This window comes from Panthera onca, chromosome C1, assembly GCF_046562875.1.
Source record: "Panthera onca isolate mPanOnc1 chromosome C1, mPanOnc1 haplotype 2, whole genome shotgun sequence".
NCBI lineage: Eukaryota > Metazoa > Chordata > Mammalia > Carnivora > Felidae > Panthera > Panthera onca.
This window is the reverse complement of record NC_138346.1, coordinates 41,107,827-41,124,917: the sequence shown is the minus strand read 5'-3', so window position 1 is coordinate 41,124,917 and position 17,091 is coordinate 41,107,827. Positions and strand designations below refer to the sequence as shown.

Sequence of the window (17,091 nt, the reverse complement as noted above, 5' to 3'; positions counted from 1 at the left end):
TTCAATGAGATAAAATTTTTTTTTCTTTTTTATTTGGTTTGTTATATAGATTCTAAATGTGTCCGGATATTTTTGGGTCCTAATTCTATTCCATGGGATGGTACTATGAAGGAAATAATTCTATTGGTTTCATCTGAATGACGGTTCATTCTTATGTAATACTTGTAACTGTGAACCGAATATATACCAAGTGCTTTGCTAAAATATTAAAATAAAAAATGAGAAAAAATGTCAGTTAGTTCAATATGGATCTAAGAACAAATGGTTGAACTCCTCCCCATGCAACAGACAGTCGCATCTTCTGGTGCAGTACCAGCACGTCCCCAGATACAATGGTGAAGGTTGGAGTAAACTGATTTGGCCAGATTTCGTCATCAGGGCTGCTTTCAACTCTGGAAAAGTGTATATTATAGCCATCGATGACCCCTTTGTCGACTTCAAATACATGGTCTACATGTTCCAGTAGGATCCCATCCATGGCATATTCAAAAGCACAGTCAAGGCTGAGAAAGGGAAATTTGTCATCAATGGAAAGCCCATCTCTATCTTCCATAAGCAAGATCCCACTAGCATCAAATGGGGTGCTCCTGGTGCTGAGTATGTTGTGGAGTTCACTGGGGTCTTTACCATCATGAAGAAGGCTGGGACTCACTTGAAAGATGGAGCCAAGAGGGCCATTATCTCTGACCCTTCTGTTGATGTCCCCATGTTTGTGATGGTATGAACCATGAGAAATATGACAATTCCCTCGAGATTGTCAGCAATGCCTCCTGTACCACCACCTGCTTGGTCCCTGTGGCCAACACCATTGATAACAACTTTGGTATCATGGAGGGAATCATGACCATAATCCATGCCATCATTGTCACCCAGAGGACTGTGGACAGCCTTTTTTGGAAGCTGTGGCATGATGGTCAAGGGGCTTCCCAGAACATCATCCCTGCTTCTAGTGGCGTCACCAAGGCAAGTTCATCCCTGAGCTGAATGGGAAGCTCCCTGGCATGGCCTTCCATATTCCCACTCCTACTATGTCAGCCATGGATCTGACCAGCCACCTGGAGAAAGCCACTAAATACGATGACATTAAGAAGGTGATGAAGCAGACATCGGAGGGCCCCTCAAGGGCAACCTTGGCTACACTAAGGACCGGGATGTCTCCTGTGACTTTAATAGTGACACCCACTCTTCTACCTTTGATACCAGGGTTGTCATTGTTCTCATTGACTACTGGGTCAAGCTGACTTCCTGGTAGGACAATGAATTTGTCTACAGCAACTGGGTGTGGACCTTATGGTTTACATGGCCTCCAAGGAGTAACAGCCCCCTGGACCACCAGCCCCAGCAAGAGAAATAGGAAGAGAGAGGCCCTCAGCTGCTGAGGAATCCTTGCCCCACCTCATCCCCAACACATTGAGAGTCTCTCAACCTCTGGGATGAACATAGTTTTCATCCCAGACACTCTGAAGAAGGGGAGGGCCTTGGGGAGCACTACCTTGTCATATATCCAGACAAAAAGAATTTTAAATACAAAAATAAAACAAATGGTTGAACTATGAAGTGCTAAAGTTTATTAGATAAAGTTATGAATAAGGTTCTACGGGATTGCAAGTGGACATTTATAAAGCAGAAACTGATTTTGTGAAATAATTACAAGAAAATTTATACCTCAAAATATACAGCTTAAAACTAAAAAAAAAAAAAAAAAAAAATAGAAGAAACCAAAACAAAAAGCTGCCTCAGAAGTAAAGGAACCCTTCAAAAAAGCCAAAAGGAAAAAAAAAAAAAGAAAGAAAGAAACGCTAAGAAACATAAACACAAATCGTGATATATAGGCTATCTTGAGTGTTCTGAAAATTTATGTAAATTCAAGCTGCAATTAATGTCATCTTGGATAACTGATGCAAAGCCTTGGGCGTGTGCTGAGAAGATGGTCAGATGAGAGATATCTGCATAAGCCCATGTCCCCAAAATGACAACACACTCAGTGAACAAACAATCTATAAAAGTCAACCCCACAAAAGTAGGCAATAAAGAAATGCATTTGCTCATACCTTGTTTCTGAGTAAAGGAGGAAAATGTCTCCACTGAGGGACCCAACCAACCCTTACACAGACTCATGGCCTGAATCCACACTACCTGCATGACACAAAATCCTTCAGGACCAGATAAACCTGGTTTTGGAATGTTTTTGGTAGTATATTTAACATAGAGAATCAGTAATACGAGAGATTACTAGAATATGTCTAAGAAATTCTAAATATGTCTAAGAAATTCCTTTGTAAAGTAGTCTCCTACAAAATGTTCTTCATTCTTGCCTAAAGGGCATACAATTTTTAAGAAGTTAGGTTATTTCCTTGAAGAGGGACAGGAGGTTCCTAACACATCTATTGGCTTCTACTGTGCTTTACTCACTGAGTTGAGACTGCCCTTAGCAATTATTTGACAGTATGAGATGTAGACCAAGTAAATGAGAATCATCCAGGATAATTTTTAAATTGCACACTTCTGTGCCCTCCTCCAGACCTGGGGATGTATATTCTTAATATTAAAGTTTGATAAATTGGACTGTGCTGTGGGGTTGCCCTTAAGCAACCTTTGGAAAAGCCAATAAATGTTATTTTTATCATAAGCAACATATATATATATATATATATATATATACATATATCTCATATATATATCTCAAATATATATATATATATATCGAGTATGTACGTGTGTGTGTGTGTGTGTGTATATATATATATGTGTATATATATATATATACATATATATATATATATATATATATATATATATATATATATTCTTGGAGAAGGAAATTTAAATTGTCATTAAAAACTGCCCCTCATTTTATGATGGGGACAATCACAATTATTTAGAAGTTGCCTCTAAGCAGAATGTCATAAAAGAAAGAGCTGCTGGCTCCTCTCGAACTTCACCCTTGGAGAAAGCATGGAAGGAGGAGGAGGGTAACAGACTTCAGAGCCAAGAAACAAACTATAAAATATACACAGCCAACAACAATACTGCAACCTTTGGAAACCTTCTAGAAGACAGAATCTTGCAAGATCTCTGTGTATATGTGGGGTGTGGGGCAGGTAAATTACAACCTAGGGAAGCAGAGGACCAGGCATCATGAATATAGAAATGGTAAGACAGCTTTCCAGCTGTGCTCCTCCCTCTCACTCCTGCCCTCGGGGCATGATTACCTGGTCCAGTTACAAATGGAGTAAGTAAGAGTAATTCCAGCCACAGCCTCTGAAGGCATTGGAACATTGGGAAGTTGGGATGAAGCTGGGTTGAGAAGCATTGTAACCAAGTGCAGTTCATCTTGTCAGACCCTGGCATTTCCCTTTCTTCCCCCAAAGTATAGAGTAGCTCAACGGGAGGAGATAATTTGTGGAAAAAAAACAACGCTTAGGGGAAGTAATGGGAGGCTTCCTAAGGTCGGAAGGTTTGAACCCAGATTGCAACATGAAAGTTTACCTGACCTGGAGGGTTTCATCCTCCTTAATTCATCAGGTGGGTCAAAGCCCTCATATCCCAGGCACACCATCTAATAATTTTTCAGGTATGAACAGGAAAATCTATAAAATCTGTGAGGAATTCAAGAGTTATAAAAACAAAACCAAACCTAAAAGACATAAATCAGAGAAAACAGAAGAAATAAATGACCCAGAACAAGAACTCAAAGTGTGCATAACAAAGAGCTTAGAGTGTATGTATGTGTGTGTGTGTGTGTACATATATATATATAAGCATATAGAGAGAGCATATATATAATCTATATATAATATGTATATTATATATTAGACAGAGAATATATTATATATGTAATTTAAAATATATATTATATTAGAGAACAAATATTATATATATATTTATATTATATATAATATATTATATATTTATATATTATATATTTATATATATTATATATTTACATAATATACATTTATGTATATATTAGCCAACTCAAAGATTGGTAAATGCTCTATTTCAAAACTCATCTAAAATTCATAAAGATATGGAAAGCATAAAGCAAAATGTAAGATCTATGGGAGTTCTAGGTAGACAGGAAAAAAATAAATAAGAAGGAGAAACACTTGAAATAATGACTGGCTGTCACTTAGAATTAAAGAAAGATACAAATTATCAGACTGATCAGTTGCAGAGAGCCAAAAAGAGATAAATGAGAAAAAAACAAAACTTCACAATTAGGTATAATACCAGAAATTTAAAATTTAGAAACAAAAATGTCAAGTGTAGAACAAAAGACCAGGTCAAACACAAAGAACAAACCTCAGATACTTTAAAAAATACTTTAAACTTAGGTAAAACATTATCTATAATATGAAACCTTTTAAAATTTATGATAGATTCTATTTGCTTTCTTGAACTCTTGTCAAGGAATTTTTTTAAGGAGGGAATCCAAAAGGAATCAATGAAATTTTCAGTGGGATGTTTGTAAATCAACGGAAATTGATCAAATGGAAAGTCAAGTGAATAAAGAAAGTATATTCTCTACATGGATGTTGGGTTGAATTAATAGAAATTCCTTTCTATTCTTTGCCCCTTCCTGTAGTAATGCCCTTTTCAGTGTGACTTTGCAACTTCATCCAGCAAGCCTTTCCCCACCTCTGAGTTGGGCCAGCCTTGTGATTTGCTTTAGCCAACAGCATGCTGGAGAGGTGGCAGTGCCCTCCTTCTGGGCCTGGACTTACCACGCACCCTGCTTGCTCTCCTAGAACCCACACATGAGACCGCTAGAAGATAAAGGTCATGTGACCTGACCTTGAATGATTCACTGGTTGTCAGCTGGCCTAAGATTTCCTTAGCATATCCCATTGCTTTCACAAATGGATGGCTCCAATTCCTTGAAGAATCCATGACAGGCTCATCTGCCATAGTTTATTCTCAACCACTCTTCCGGCTGAAGTTTTATACAGAATATTGCAGACTCTTAGAACTAAAAGGAAACTTAAAGGTCATACTCCTGTCTAAACTTTCAGATGCTCCTCTTAATCCAGGGAATATATTAGTCTGCCTGAGACAGATCACAATGTTTTCCAGGTCAGACCTTGATTCCTGTTCAGAACTCTTTACTTCCATCCAATCTGGCCTTTATTTGGAAGCAATACATACAGGCTTTTTTCTTTAATACTCTGGTTTACTTTTTTAAAAATGTAATATATATCAAATCCCTTGAGTGCTTTTAAACAGTGTTTGTGGGGAAATGATCAGAGACCTACTGACAAGACAAAACGACTATCTTTTAAAGTTGCTTTAGGGACATAATAGATAATCAGTTGAAAAATGTCCACTGTTTCATAATGTGATGTTAGTATGAATATGTACAAGAACAGAAAGGTAGTATAAATTTCCTCAGACAACAAAAATAAAAGATAGTTGTTGGCTTACAAACACAAACTCTAGGAAGAATGAGGATGAAACCAGCAGTATGCCACTTTTTAAATAACAGACTCACTGTTTCCTTTAGTAACAACAACAACAACAACAACAACAACAACTAATTTATTTACTCAGAAACACCAATCTAGGCTATGCCTGAACAAAATTTACCATAAATCAGTCCTTGAAGGGAGAATCTTGGTACAATTTTGTGATAAGAGTTGGCCTGAGTGGAAAGAAAGCTCTATACTTTCTGCAGGGTTCTACTTGTGGGTAATCACAGGGCATCATCAGGGTGTTCCTATCACTTTGCAGTAAGCCGATAGGGGTCTGTACTTTAGATATCATTTTCCAAAACACATTAAACAACCCTAATGCACTCTGGTGGGCCTTTTATTACTGTCCATAAATGCTTTAAAGCAAACAAAATCAGATCCGTGAAAATCACTGTTATTATATATTTACCAAAAATCTATGCTGCTCTAAGTAAATGGAAGTTACTGGTAGAGCAAATCTGACATGTTAAGGTATGATGGCTCTGAAAATTTTCACAGGGAAAGTCATTTTAAATTAAAGACTGAAAATCTTTATACTCTTTGTACTTTTTATAAGCCTGGGTGCTTTAAGTATTTGAATTTAAATACTTGATTGGTTAGTCCTGAGTGTTTGTTGCTGAACATCTAGTGAAAGTTACCAATATTTTAAACATCAATTTTCACAGAAACAAATAACACATTTTTTAGCATTACAGGCAGAATAAAGGGAAGAATTTTTAGGTAAAATGAAGCTCTTTTGAATGAGACTTCATTATTATAAAAGCAGAATGCTTATTTTAACAGCAAAACCATACTGTAATATAAAAAGTATTTCTAGAATATTTCGCAAACTCCACATATTAATGAAAGCCTTCATTTGTATTTGATAATTATATGATCTCTTAAGTTAATTTACTTGAACGCATCTTAGATAATAAGCAGATAACATAATAAAAATGTAGGTGTTGTGGTTTTAGATATTTCAATTTTGAACAGAGAAGATAAAAGTATTTAGACTTCTCTTTATACCACAGTAACTAAACTGTATGTTTGATGTGTCCTTCTTATGTATAAAACTTTTAAGCAGCATTTAAGATTTTAACACAAAAATAGGCAGTCTTCTGGTTTTTTCTTTAGTTATATTATTAACTTTTCAAGGAAAACAGGCCTAGCTCAATGAATAATTCATTATGAGTAGGAGGGAAAAACTGTAACATGAAAATCTTATTTGATATGATAAAACAGAACACATGTATTTATTCTTATGTCACTAAACATATACTATTCTAGGACAGTATCCCTTACAAGCGGAAATAACAAAATATGTGTATGACAATAGTAGCAAAATAAGCTATGCATCCAGTGTAGCTTATCTTACTTTTAAACAGACAGATGTTACACACACACACACACACACACACACACACACACACAGAGTTTTGTTTTTTTTTTTTTATCTTTCTTCCTTCCCTATGCTGAAGCCAAATATATTTTATTAACATTGGTTAAAATAACATCACTTCCCAAATCTTTGAAGGGATAAAAATGTTCCAAAAGATGAAAAAAAACTTTTAGTATTGCTTCTTGAGATTCTTCAAGACCAAATAAAACAATCCTAAATCAATCATTTCAATAATCCTTTGACTTTCCTCTTTGCTGTATGCATCTATGAAGGCTTATAAACAGAAAACTAAAGAACACTTTAGGTTTTTCTGAAATTATATCAAGAATTGTGTAGTCATAGATAGCTTATGTTACTGAAAATTGCATTTTTAAGGATAAACAAAAAAGGAAACACATTTTTTTCCAAAAGCGTAATAGTTTTGAAAGCTAACACATCACACTTTTATACCCTTGACATTTAATTGAAATATATTATCCTACAAGAGTGTTTATTTTCAAACATGTATTTATAAATTTTAATGAATATTTACTGTGCATTTGATTCATTAAATGAAGTGCATAACTACTTTTGAAGATAAAGATGAATCTAAAAAATAGCATTGCATCTTATACCCTTAACAATGAGATGAGACACAGATCCTTGTTATTAAACCAATTCTATTAATGTGGGCAAAAGTAGATAACTTCATTTTTTGTGGGGGCTTCCCCACTGACCATTGAAACCTGATATGGGCATTGATCTTTTATATCTTGGGTACAAATCAACTGAATTTCAGTCAATTTCCCAAGTTTTGTTTTTTTAAATTATGTTTAGTCCATCACAAAACAACCAAACAAAAAATCCATGTTTTTAAGTCCCCAAAATGGTTTTATTTCATATTCAACAGTGCAGTGCAGTTTCATAAGACGACTGAAATTATAATTAATTTAGATCTCTATTTCAATATATTTTAGGCCCATCTCACTTAGAAGTAATATATTTTGGGCCCATCATTAATCAGGACCTGTGGGATAGGACTTTCTCTAAAAGATCAAGTCATTACATTGACAGTGTTTGGACTAAATATTAGTAACAGGGTGAAATGTATTATCATCACTTGCCCAATTCAAATTTCACCTTGTTTTATTTATCATATTAAATAAAGGGCCAATGTTAAGGTCATCTTGATCCAGTGGTCTCAACTAGTCACAGATGAATTTCTGTTAAAAGCAAAAATGTCACTATCTAATAAAAGTTCTTAGGTCTGCTTAATTATGTTAGATTAACTTTTCTATTAATACAATTAAATTCATGAAGTTATTTGAGAAAATATGCAAAAGTTAAAACTATACAAGAGCCCAAATACAATAAGCCTATTTCAGTGATTAGAAATTCTTCATTTGAATTATAAATTGTTACAAGTCACTGTGGTTAAAAATGGAACTACCTCTTAAAGTAAACTTGTAGACTATTAGAAATATCTTGAGTTCCCTCAGTAAAAATTTACACAAGCTTTTTCTTTAAAAATGTTTTTTGATATAATGATATATCTCTAAAGCAATACTTTCTAAAAAACTAACAAAAACTTTAATGTTTTCCTTTACCAAAAACATTTCATGTTTATAGCTGTAACAGCATTACAACCTGTCTTGAGGGTTAACTTGATTCAAGTTTATGCACTCCTTGCTTCCAGACCTAAGGCCCCTTGGTGTATAGTAGAACAAACCTACCTTCCTTGAGATTTGCAGACCACGGGTCTTGAGGAGTGAAGGGCCAGACTCTCCCAGAAGATGAGGCCTGACCACATTCAAAAAGAGCTGCCATTGATGGCCGCTAGTCTGTTCAGGGTCATGTTGACATGGGAGTAACCGCTTGGGCACCCACTTCTCTTGCATGTAGCTCTTACCATTTCCCACACCTCTCCCTTAAAACCCTCCCAGCTTCACCTGTCCCAGGAAGATGGTCTTTAGGATGTTAGTCCACCATCTTCCCAGGTTGCCAGCTTCCTGAATAAAACAACCTTTCCTTTCCTACCATCACTTGTCTCTCAAATATTGATTTTCAAGCGGTGAGTAGCTAATCCTGAGTTCAGAACCAGTTCTATGTCCAGTAACATAGCTGAACAATTTTTTCCCATTTCCTCTTGACAAAATTTTAAGGACATTCTTTCATTCTAAGTATGTATTACATGATATATTATGCATATACATATGGCACACATATATTCCTTGCAATACAAAGAAACAGTACATTTCCTCCTCGTGTGAAAACATGTGTATAGCATATTTTTCAATTTTTTTTAATATTTATTTTTGAGAGAGAGAGAGCGAGTGAGCAAGCAGAGAAGGGGCAGAGAGAGAGAGGGAGACACAGAATCTAAAGCAGGCTCTAGGCTCCAAGCTGTCAGCACAGAGCCCGATGCCAGGGCTCCAACTCACAAGCTGTGGAATCATGACCGGAGCTGAAGTCAGACGCTCTACTATCTGAGCTACCCAGGCACCCCTATTTTTCAAGTTTTTTAAGATTATTACTTTTTGTTTTGGTAACTCAAGCAATAATAGATACTATAACTATTACAAACATCATTAAAAGGAACATGTCTCTTGTTCTTAAGATGTAAAGCTCGCCATGAAGGGACACAGGATTCACATTCAAGTCATCAGGAAATATTGTATCTCTTCCTTTCTGCTCTGAGCCACCTACATTTCTGGCTTACAGCCAGAGCCTGTTAAGATTCTCTGCTCCGATCCTTGCGTGATAATCTATTCTCAACTTGGTATCCAGCATAATTCTTTAAATGTTTAAATCAGAGTCACCGATGATGCTCTAGAACTCTCTCTGCTTTTCTGAGACTTTGATCTTTATACCCATAAAAATATTTAGTAAACCTTGATCTGGTAAAAGTTCTGAATCATCACTTTGACTTGACAACCTGACTTAAGAACTATTGAAATTTCATGAAAAATACCAAAAACAGGTGTTCTGGGATCTATCATTCTTGGATGTTTTCATGAAAATTTTCAAACGAATACTGAATACAATGAAAGAAAATTTGGAAATGTCATTTAGGAAATGCAGTATTTGTTTAGTATTATTTACAAAGTAATTTATAAAATAGTTCCTCGAAGTATTAAATATTTTTTTTTAAATATTGATGATAGCTTTCTTATCAAAGAGAAATCAGCTACATCTGTGCTGAAGAACATTTATGTATATTCAACACCAACGTTTTAATACAAACATTCTAAATATCTAATTCCTGTGTGTATGTAAAAATATGTGTGAATTTTGGCAATTTTAGCTTCAAGTTAGATTGGTGGATATTTGTTCCTTTTTAAATATAATACTATATGGCACACGGACCACAAATAATTTCTAATATACTCAGGATCCAGTGGTTTGTTAACTTAGGAAGAAGAGTTAAAATGATGATCTACTCCACCAAAATTTTTAGTGATATTAGATTAAAAAATATAACTTTATCTTCAATATTGAACTTTTTTAGATGTATAATAACATTCTTATTAATGCCAGATGTTCCAATTAGAATTTCTACATGCTTCACTTTCATTGCATGACTTGTATGAAAAAGTGAAAGATTAATGGAATTCTCTGGTTCTCTATTTGAAGCATCTGACAGCACTACTTTAAAATTGCCACCTTTAGGGGCATCTGGGTGGCTGAGTGGGTTAAAAGTCTGACTTTGGTCAGGTCATGATCTTGCGGTTTGTTGAGTTCAAGCCTCCCATTGGGCTCTGCCCTGGCAGCGCAGAACCTGCTTGGGATTCTCTCTCCCTCTTGCTCTCTGCCCTTCCCAAAATTGTCTGTGTGTGGGCATGCGTGTTCTCTCTCTCTCTCAAAATAAATAAATAAATAAACTTAAAAAATAAAATAAAATTGGCACTTCTAAAATTATCACTCTTTGCTAGTGTAGCCAGAATATCAATAAGTTCATATCCTGTGGCAAACAGTTCACATGCAAAACAAAACTTGGGTTAAAAAAAATGAGCTAATTTAGAAGTTGTATGATCTAAAGGAAAAGCTATGCTTCATTCACTGATAACGTAACAGCATCTCTGCCACTGCACATATTAGTTATTTTAAAGGACTGTATAGTCTTATTTATTTTTTTTAGGTTTATTTATTTAATTTCAAAGAGAGAGAAAGAGAGGGCACATGAGTGGGGGAGAGGCAGAAAGAGAGAGAATGGTGAGAGAGAATCCCAAGCTCCATGCCTAGCTCTGCAGGGATCAACCCCAGGAACTGAACTGTGAGATCATGACGCGCCAAAACCAAGAGGCAGATGCCCAACCAACTGAGCCGCACAGGAGTCCCTAAGATAGTTTTCTTCAAATAATGATAGAAAATGCTGGTTTCTTCAGTAGATTTGTGCTTTCTGATTTCTCCTTTTTTTCCAAATATGGTAAAATACATGTCTGCTCAATCTTATGGCAGTGATAATACCACAGTCCTCATGATGGATGTTAAATAACTACAAAGATTTTGTCTAACTTACGTGTCAATTATCAACTGTCTTACAAATAGAAAATCAGTAAACATGATTTTTTTTTTTTAGCTCATTCCTTTTAGGTTTTATTGCAGAAAAATAAAACCTTATGTAACAATAACATGAATAGTAAGTTGAAGACTTATAACATAAAGTGATTGCAAACCTACTGTGACATTTTAGACGACTTCCTATATGCACACAGCAGAGATCCTCAACCTCCATTTTTTTCACATATTCCATATACAACCAACTCCTGATATTTCCTACTGACTTTATCAATTGTCTAAGCTTGTGATCTTCTATACAACTGGCTGATATGGCAAGTAGCCTGTTGGGGCATCAAATACTTTTCTCAACACTGCCCAAACTCCAAAAGGAGTTAGCTCCTCATAATTATTACTATCTGAACACATCTAATTTTATTAGCCAGCCTCATACATACTTCTGTAAAAAGATAATGATAGAAGTGCTATAAGTGGATTTTTTTAGATTTATCCATGTCTTAAATTAATACTTGATTCACTGCATGTTCAGCTACTAGAGTAATGAATTAGACTGAACACTGGGACACGGGGCATGAACAAGCAAATACAAATAAATGGTCATAAGGCTTGTGTTTTCACTTTGTTCTTTAACACAAAATAGAAGTTTTTAAAGCTAATGAGTGGGAAAGATAAGAAGATACTATACTTGTGACTCCATATGACTGAAATACCTGAAAAACATTCATGCTCTCCACCAGCCACCAATATTTCCTAGTCTTCCTTAAAATTAGGTTGGGATCATGTGACAATTCTGTTCAAAGAATGGCGAGTATGTGTGTTATTTCTGGCCTAGGGCACTAAAGAGGCAGTGTGCCTCCCCCTCTCCTCTCTTTCCCTGCCTTTAATTACTTTTTGAAGCCATAAGATAAAAAAACAAACAAACAAACAAACAAAAAAACTGAGTTCCAAAGGGTCTCATTACAGGGAAGAGAAACTAACTTGTACCATCATCAAACTGGCACAGCAATTTACTAAAAACAATTTCTTGTGCCAAACCCTAAGAGCTGGAGGTGTTCAGAGTTTGTATTTTCTGCTGTCATTGTTGTTTCATTTTTGCCGTTGTTGTGGGGTGGTTTTTTTGTTGTCTTGTTTTCTGCGTTTTTTTAGTTACTACAGCCTCTTCTAGCCTAGTACCTCCCGACAAATACATTTCTTCTCCAGATATTCCATTGTTTGCTCTGTCACATTTTCAGGTTTTGTTTAAATATCCCCTGTTGGGGGAAGTCCTCCTTGACCACTGAAATAAATCATTTGCATTTTAGAACTAGATTAAGCTTTTGTTCCACACTATTAAGGAGAAGACTGTGAGTGGAGACCGGGGGGTTGGTGGACAAGGATGGGAAATCGGGTTGGGGGACATATGTTCCCTAATTCTAAGCAACTAATCTATTATTACTATTGTTACTATTTAGACAAAAATTCTGCTCTTCCGTTTTAAGATTTATTATGGTCTTGTTTTCAGAAAGAAGCAAATGGTTACAACCATCACTAAGAGGGGGAGGTGAGAGGTAGGGCAAAAATAAAAAAGGAAGCATCAGTCTTGAAAATGCTTTTTAAAATGCCATCCATGTTTTTATAACACTTTTTAAAATACTATTTTTGCCAGTACCATACTGTTTGATTACTGTAGTTTCATAACGTATTTTGAAATCAGAAGGTATAATGGCTCTAGCTTTGTTCCTCTTGCAAAAGGCTGCTTAGGCTATTCGAGGTCTTTTGTAGCTCCAAATGAATTTTAGGATTACTGTGTCTATTTCTGCCAATAATGCCATTAGGATTGTAATAGGGATTGCGTTGAATCTGTAGATCACTTTGGTAGTATGGACTTTTAAATGATATTATTTTAATCCATAAACAGAATGTCATTCCATTTATGTGTCTTATTTAACTCCCTTTATCAATTTTTTTTTTAATTTTCAGTGTACAAGTATATTACCTAATCAGTTTTTTCTAAGTATTTTATTATTTTTGTAAATATTGTAAATGAGGTTGTTTTAATTTCCTTTTCAGATAATTCAGTTAGTGTATAGAAATGAATTGGCATATAGATCAATGGAACAGAATATAAAGACCAGAAATCCACACATTTATGGTTAACCGATCTACAAGGGTGCCAAGAACACACAATAGGGAAAGAATATTCTCTTCAATAAATGATGTTAGAAGATAAATGATGTTAGATCTACACATAAACAATGGAATTAGACCTGAATCTTACACTTTACACCAAAATAAAGTCAAAATGGATTAAAGACTTCAACGTAAGACTTGAAACCATAAGATGGCTAGGAAAAAACAGAAAACAAACAGGAGAAAAGCTTTGTGACATTCCTCTTGGAAGTGATTTTTGTTGTGGTGGTGGTTTTTTGTTTGTTTGTTTGTTTCTTTGTTTGTTTTAGGGCTAGGGAGAGGGGCAGATGGAAAGGAAGAGAGAGAATCTTTATGCCCAGCCCAGAGTCAATACAGGGTTTGATCTCATGACTATGAGTTCATGACCTGAGCTCAAATCAAGTTGGACACTTGACCGGACTGAGCCACCCATGGGCCTCAGCTATAATAATTTTTTGTATATAATACCAAAAGCATGGCAACAAAAGTAAAAACAGAGAAGTAGAAGTATATCTAACTAAAAAGCTTCTGTACAGCAAAGGAACAATCAACAAAGTGAAAAGGTAATTTGTGAAATGGGAAAAAATATTTACAAACCATATATCTGATAAGGGGTTAATCTCCAAAATATATAACTCAATAGCAAAAAAAAAAAAAAAATCAAATTAAATGAATAAAAAAACAGGCAAGGGATGTGAAAGGGCTTTTCTCAGAAAAAGACATACAAATGGCCAAGAGGTATATGAAATGGTGCTCAGCATCAATAATCATCAGGAAAATGCAAATCAAAACTACAATAATATATCTCTTTACATTTGTGACAATGGTTATTACCGAAAGGACAAAAGATGACCATTTGTATAATCATTATAGGAAACAGTATGATGGTTCTTCAAAAAAAAAAAAAAAAAAAAAAAATCAAAAACAGAGCTACTATATATTTAGCAATCTTACTTCTGGGCATATATCCAAAGAAATCGAAATCACGATCTTGAAGAGAAATATCTGTACTCTCATAGTCCATGCAGCATTATTCATAATAACCAAGATAAGGAGACAACGGAAAAGTCAGTTAACGAATGAACGGACAAAGAAAATGTGGTATAAATAGTACCTGTACCCTGGCGAAGAGCCAAAAAGGATGGGCGTTTGTGTGGTGGGTGACGTCAGACAGACTCCTCCTGGATGAGCGTCTTCGGGCTTCCTCGGGGGAGTTTCGCAGCCTGGGACTCCCCTGCCAACCCCCCTTGACCTCCTGAGATCCTGCGAAATCCCGGGAGAACGGGATCCCTCTGGGAAAAGTGGTTGCAGCTGCCGTCTCCTGATTTGGCCATTCTCTGAGCTGCCCACTCAGCACGTGTCAGCACTTCCTCGACTTGCTCCTTCCTTGGGACCCATGCTTTCTCCCGAACACACCCAACGCCATTTGGAGAAGCCACACAGCACACCCCACAGACTCCCAAGGGTGCCCTGCTTGCCTTCCTGGGAATCCCCACACGCCATCTACCTGTATCAGGTCCTGGCTCTGGCCGGAAGTTGTCCTCAGCTGTGTGAAACAAAGGCGCCCCTAATGATATTCAGCTTCTTAAAAAGAAAAAAAAAAAAAAACAAATCTGCCATCTGTGACAATACGGATGAACCTGGAGGACTTTACACTAAATCAAATAAGCCAGCCATAGAAAGACAAATACTGCATGATCTCACTTGTAAGTGGAATCTAAAATAATCAAACTCCTAGAAACAGAGTAGAATGGTAGTTGCTAGGGTCTGAGGAAGGGGGAAATGGGATGATGTGGGTCAAAAGGTACAAAGTTTCAGTTATGCAAGATGAGTAAGTTCTGGAGGCTCTAATGTGCATAATGGTGACAACAGCTAACAATACTATATTGTATACTTGAAATTTGCTAAAAGAATAGATCTTAAGTGTTCTCACCAAAAAGATTTAAAAAAAAAAAAGAAGAAGAAGAAAATAACTGTATGAGGTGACAGATATATTCATTAGCTAGATTCTGGTGCTTATTTCACAATTTACACATATTTTAAAACATCAAATTACACACCTTAAATAGATGCAAGTTTTGTTTTTCAATTACACCTCAATAGAGCTATTTAAAAAATACTGTCCATTAGGCCACTGCTTATCTGTGCCCACTTTAAATTTCTTCACAGCATGTTACACATCATGGCTTAGGTTATATAGTTATTTATTATGTACTTATTATATGAGGGGTCTGATGGAAGTGAATTTCATTGAGAACTTTAGATTTAACTTTAGAAAGTTCATTTAGAACTTTCTTACACTAAGTTTCCAGTGACAAGAATAGAACTACATACTTAGTTGATGTGAACACACAATAAATGATTTCTAACTACATGAAGAAATTCTCATTTCATTTTGGATAGAGAGGATAGCATTAAAAAGTGAGTCTTTGCTGGGGCGTCTGGGTGGCTGAGTCGGTTAAGTGTCGGACTATTGATCTCCACTCAGGTCATGATCTCACCATTCAGTGATTCAGTTTGTGAGTTTGAGCCCCATATCGGGCTCTGCACTGACAGCGCGGAGCCTGCTTGGGATTCTGTCTCACCCCCTCTCTGCACCCCCCTCAAAATCAATCAATTAATTTTTTTAAAGTGAGTCTTGGGGTGCCTGGATGGCTCAGTCAATTAAGCAGTGGACTCTTGGATTCGGCTCAGGTCATGATCTCAGTTCATGAGTTCAAGCCCTGTGGAGGGCTCTGTGCTGACAGTGCAGACCCTGTTTTGGGATTCTCTCTCTCTCTCCCCCTCTGTCTCTGCCCCTCCTTCACTCTCTCTCTCCCTGTCTATCTCTCTCTCTCTCACTCAAAATAAATAAATAAACTTTAAAAAAAAGTGAGTCTTTGCTTTGTCAGTGACCTTCTCACCTGCAGCTGTGGCTGCCATCAATATCAGGGAGAAGTAAATGTGAAAGTAAAAATTTAGTGGGCATCTGAGTCAGGGGCATTGAGGAAAGAGATACACCCTCTGAACATATCACTAAAACTGAAGAGCAAAACAACACAACCAAATTTAGGAGTAGACAAGTGGCCACACGCAGACAAACAAGGGAATGGAGATAAAGAAGTAGTGAGCAACAGCCTAGAAATCTGTCGAAAGAAATCTTGTTCTCCTTGCACACTTGAGTTGTTGCTGTAACTCCTGCTGTACAATGGGGCAACCTGGAGAAGGGTTTTTACTAGAATGTGATCAGTAGAGATGTTAAGATATTAACTGTCTAATAAACCAAATTAAAAAAAAAACTATTTATATAGAAAATCCATAAAACATTACAGGATGTGACCCTATCACTTTCTTTGTATTTTTTTATCTTGTTAAATTTAATATTTTCTATGAACTAAACAGCATTTATTTTGAGAACTATGGGCAGGTTTCAATTTAAAACAAAAAGGAGTCAAGACAAATTACTCATATCAAATAATCAGGAGTTAAAACACTAAACCAAAAAAGATTATTAAGAGAAGGCTTGATAATTCCTTAAAGTACCACGGGTAAGCGCTGGTTGGCTTTCCATGTACAACTTGCAAAGTGAAGGTATTTGCTTACTGATATAGATCA

The 17,091-nt window shown here is 36.0% G+C and overlaps 1 pseudogene; it reads left to right on the top strand.

Annotated features, from left to right (window-relative positions):
• Positions 1-332: 332 nt before the first annotated feature.
• Positions 333-1,317, top strand: LOC132673362 (glyceraldehyde-3-phosphate dehydrogenase pseudogene; annotated as a pseudogene).
• The last annotated feature ends 15,774 nt before the right edge of the window (positions 1,318-17,091 follow it).